This window comes from Dioscorea cayenensis, chromosome 7 (genome assembly GCF_009730915.1).
Source record: "Dioscorea cayenensis subsp. rotundata cultivar TDr96_F1 chromosome 7, TDr96_F1_v2_PseudoChromosome.rev07_lg8_w22 25.fasta, whole genome shotgun sequence".
Classification (NCBI taxonomy): domain Eukaryota; kingdom Viridiplantae; phylum Streptophyta; class Magnoliopsida; order Dioscoreales; family Dioscoreaceae; genus Dioscorea; species Dioscorea cayenensis.
Window position 1 is genome coordinate 16,975,634 of NC_052477.1, and position 5,390 is coordinate 16,981,023.

The 5,390-nt window shown below is 27.5% G+C and overlaps 1 pseudogene; it reads right to left on the minus strand.

Moving 5' to 3' along the window:
• Positions 1 to 3,875: 3,875 nt before the first annotated feature.
• LOC120265107 lies at positions 3,876 to 4,765 on the minus strand (annotated as a pseudogene).
• Positions 4,766 to 5,390: the final 625 nt, after the last annotated feature.

Here is a 5,390-nt window from a genome sequence, read left to right on the forward strand (position 1 = left end):
ATCAATCTCCATAGGCACATAATTACTTGAGGCTTCTCTCCTTTTATATGTTAAGTTCATTGAGGATATATATCTTTTTAAATTTTAATTTTTTTAAAAAAATTATATTATTAAATTTTGTTTTGTGAGATTTGGTAAATCTCTATTTAATTTTAATTTTTAGAATCTTTCTCTAATACTATAAATCCTGGGTATAATCTAAATTAAAAGCTTGTTTTTTATCCCTTAAAATATCAATTTTGAGGATTAGGTAAACAATAACAACTTGCAAAACAATGAATTTGGAGAATATTTTCTTACATCAATTTTTATCTCATAATTTTTACAAATATTTTTACAATTTGAATAGTTTTTCTTATAAAAAAAATGTCTATATATATATATATATTATAAACCCACACACACATATCAAATTTGATCATAAAATATGTTAAACATACTTTACTGTTTTTTGTGACAATATTTAGTAGATATTAATAGTTGAATTTTTTGTGATAAAAAATGTGATCACAAAAAAATAAAATAAAATGACCTGTGGTGAAGAACACTTTCGTCACAACAAATGAAAATATTATTTACGACAATATAGGTATATTAATAGTGATAATGTAATTGTGAGAGATTCTAAATCGTCATAATTATAATAGTTTTAATGATAAAAAAATATTATCACAATTAACTGAAACAATAGTGTTAATTAATTTTTGTTATTACAAAAACTTCATATTTGTGACAAAATGATTGATAGTTACAAAAACAAAAAAACATATGTCATAATTCTTGTAGTACAAACATAATTTACTTGGTATATTCAAACTAGATTGGAGAAAGCCAGGCCTATATTTTTACTGTTTTTTAATAAAAAAATTTTGTTACTTTTGGTATTTTTATGTAAAAAATAGTTGTTTATTTGGTAAATGATTGATGAATATATATATATATATATACGCACGAAATATTCTTCTTCTCATTGTAGATATGGGCTACACCAATGCAATGATGATGATTTAGTATTTGGGCATAGTTACTTTTAAATGTTTTAATAGGTTAATATTTTGGCTTAATAGAACAAAATTTTTTAGTATCCAATAGGTTATTTTGAAGTATTTATAAATAATAATTTTGTTTGACAAAATCATGTTAAATTTTATCTATAATTACTTAAAAAATCTATACATAACTTTTGAGATTGGGTAGGAAAAAATAGACTTTTTAATATTTTATTAACAATATAATTTTACAATTATATATACTACGTATTTGAATTTTGTATCCAATTTTATCAACACAAAAGGTAAGATGTATAATTATGATGGATACTAAATTGTCACATTTGAAATTGTAATAGTGACAAAATAATTAGATGTCACAACTAATCCAAACTATTGTGTCAATTAACTTTTTTAGCATAAAAACTTAATAACATGGTTAAGAAATTTAATTTTTGTGGCAATATTTAGTGGGCACTAAATGGTTGAATTTTTTTTGTGACAAAATTGTTGTAACAAAAAATATATGTTGAGTGACGAAGAATACTTTTGTCATAATAAATAAAAATTTAATAGTGATGACAATATTTTTTGTCACAATTGCACATCATTCTCATCAAGAAATTTTTGACATAAAATCTTGTATGCTTTTAGCAATGAACATTGGACACAAAATAAAACTTGCCACAGTTAATATATTAATAGTGACAATTTAATTATGACATATACTAAATTGTTACACTTATCATTATAATAGCGACAAAAACATAAGTTATAACAATTAAGTTAAACAATGGTGTCTGTTACCTTTTTTGACACAAAAAACATAACATTTGTAGCAAAATAACCAGGTGACACAAAAAAGTTATCACTAAAAATCTTAACTCTTGTAGTGTCTAAACATGGAATAAATAAAAGAATCCGAAAGAAGAAACTTTTGATCCTCCACGCATGATGTTCTTGTAGATTGATGAATCTTTCCCTCAATCCTTGTCCTCTTTCTCCTTTTTGATAGCTTTAGATGATTTCTAACCCTTAGAGAAATTGTCCCTTTATTCTCGTAGCCAAATATGCTTTAAAATTTTTTCCTTGGCCTTATATAGAGAAGGGTTAAATTAGGGTTGTGACCGCGGCAAATATCCATAGCTATGTTCACTAGCATGGCCGGGTTGTACTTTTTCTAGGGTTTGAGTCTTTTAAATTTCTGCACTATCGATCCATGGGTGTGATATCCACCACAAGTCACCCATGTCACAAACAAAGGCTAAACCCCACTTATCTGCATATGAATTGATAAAGAGCAGTAACTTGAACTAGAAGAGTAAAATTCAATTAAAAACACAAGGAAAGATGCATAACCGACCTAGAAATGAAACATGAATCTATTAAAAATATACTATAATTTATTACTTATCAAATACTTTGTATTTTTGAGTTAATCCATGCTTGAAATGTTGAAGGAATTCGCTGGGTTATTGAGTCCAATCTCAAGTCTTTGTACTCATGTAGTTTTTTTCAAGTCAATAAAATTAATGCCATTTCATCTATATGTCTTTCATTCACCCTTGTTCTTAATCAGAGGTTGCCCACAATAGAGTTTGTTTGTAATGAAAGTCATGAATCCACAACACATTTAAAATCATAAATAATTAAAGTTTTATATGTGAATCATTATTATTATTTTTGACCAATTAACCCCATTAAACAGTATATGCGAATAAAGGGCCTCATAAGGTCATTGGCATTTTTAATTTTTTTTAATACTATTTATTATTGTTTTCATTTATTTTTTTACTAAGAGGAAGGAACCAAGAAATTTTTAATGATATATTACTTAAAAATATTTTTTTTTAATTGAAGAGGAATAATAGATGGTTCTAAAGGGGAAAAAATACAAGTTTGGACGCTATAAAATATCCAAGAGCAGTGGTAAAATGCTGACGAGATATATATATTTAAAAAATAACAAGTTTTTTATTTTTTTTTTACTTTTATTAATTGAAGTGAAATTTAATAGATACTAGTGTGGAAGCCCATGCTTACGCTGCGGGTTTGTTCTTTTTCTTCATTTTTCTTTGAATACAGTTCCTACACTATTTTGATATTGTATGAAAGCTGAGTTGTGAGATCTTGTGAGTGTTAAATATTTCATTTATTGATCATTTATATTTGTGAGAAGATATATAGTAAGTTTGGGGAAAAACCATATATTTAGTAAGGATTTATTCATACATGAATAGATTATGACATTATTTATTTATTTATTTATTTATTTTACATGCATGGTAGAAAGGTTGAGTTGTGATGGATTTACCCACTTGATTTATATTGTCAAGGAAGTTTGGAAGAGTTACTCAATTTAACTGAGATGTCATTCACATTTACTCAATTTCATAATTAACTCAAAGATTATTATCATAATATTAGTAAACAAAACCACTTGAATTTTACATAGGAAAAAGTTGTTCAATTTCTCATCCTTCACTCCAAAAAATTCACAAAAAAATAGGGAATTAGTGAAACAACTCCACTCCACTCATGGTTGTCATTATGGATGTGCATCCGAGATAATGGAGTGTTCAACGTCATCATCCATGGCAACCGAAAGGGTGAGGTCGATTAGAGTTACTAAAGATAGGATTTTGGGAGATGAACTAAATCTAAGAGACTTCTCGGCATTGTTCTCCAATGAGTTCACTCCATGGATCTGATGATGGTTTGGGGTTGACCCTTTGCCTCCCTTCTTATGGCTAGTAGTATTTTTGACTTGTAAAAGATCAATGTATTAGTGAAAGTTTTTCTCAATAGTCTTGTAATTGCAGTACAATTCTTACTAATCAATCATAATTGTTAAGGAAGTAACATTTAGTACATATATATTATTTTTCAACATTTTAACATTACTTCAAGTTTTTCAATTAGCTCCTTTGCATTTGATGCGGAGACAATGATATGTCATGCGATTGGGTTGATAAAACCTTCTTCTACATCTTGGTCAATGAAAGAAAGCAATGAGTTGTAGTAGCCATCAATATTCAGTAATCCGATCTAAAACAAAGAATAAGTTAATCACGTTTTGTTCATAATTTCTATTGTGTATGTGTACAATTGCCATTGAATTACCAACAAATTATGTATGCTTAATTGTGCCCAAGTAATCACTTCAAAAAGTTCCTCAAGAGTGCCATAACTTCCCGCATAATAATTCCAATTGAGATTACTAATTGTATTTTTGGCTATTTATTTCTAGAAACTTACAATATAATGACTTGTGAGAGGATTTGTGTTTTTGTGCATAATGAGTGATAAAAGAATGATGACAAAATAAAACAATGTTAGTGGGCATATAATAAATATGAAATATAGGTTATGTAGTAACCAAGCATAGCAATAAAGACATCAGAAATTATGAGTCATCTCTGCTTTTCTTTGGTGCATATCTACAACTGGTTTTACTCCTCCTATAGTGACGCCAATGATCTGACAAATTCCAAAAACAATATATTACTGAATAAGCATTGGTATTTGTGGTTTGAGTTTTTGTTTTTGAATAGTTTGTCAAAAAATTCAATAAATTTTTTTATACCTCTTTATCCATTAAAGCTTTGGGAATGATACTAAGTATATGGGGGAAACTATGTTAATATCTTTTGTTTTTTTAAATGGATGGCCTTTCAATTTTGTTTTTTAAAAACATACCCAAGAACATGTCTTCCACCATCAAAGACAGTTTGAGATATCAAGCCCATTAATCCAATATTGCCTCCTCCATATACTAAATTAAAGTTTTTCATCACTTGCAGGGATTGGCTAGGTTATTTCACATATTTGTAGTTGAGCATACACAAATGAGTAGGATATATGATTATTAGAACAATAATAGAGCAAAACCTGATGGAAAGATAGAGAGAGTGATGAAAAGAGCAATTAAAATTAAGTGAAAGGAAGAAGTCAAACCAATTCTTTGCCAACTCTTTTTTTCCCTAGATTACTGCCGTAAAAAACACAAATTGTCTTGAATTTGGATGTATTCATTCTCTTTCTTTTGTTTTGCTTTACTAATACTTCAAATTGCATTAAATCATAATATTGAAAGATACATTAAAGCTGCATGTATGATAATTTTTTAAATTACTATAAAAAAATAAACTGGTTAACAATTGAACAATAATAATAAGGAAGGATGAGCAAAAGAGGATCTTGGAACCTTAAGGAAATTATGCTGATGGTATGTATTTTTTGTTGAAGTGTTACCACGTCTGATCTAGGAGATTGATGCTTATGCGAGAAGATTACTCTATTTTTGTCAGTTATTATATATATATATATATATATATTTCTTTTGGGATAGCCACTACTACCTTAGAAAATACATATATATATATATATATATATATAGGA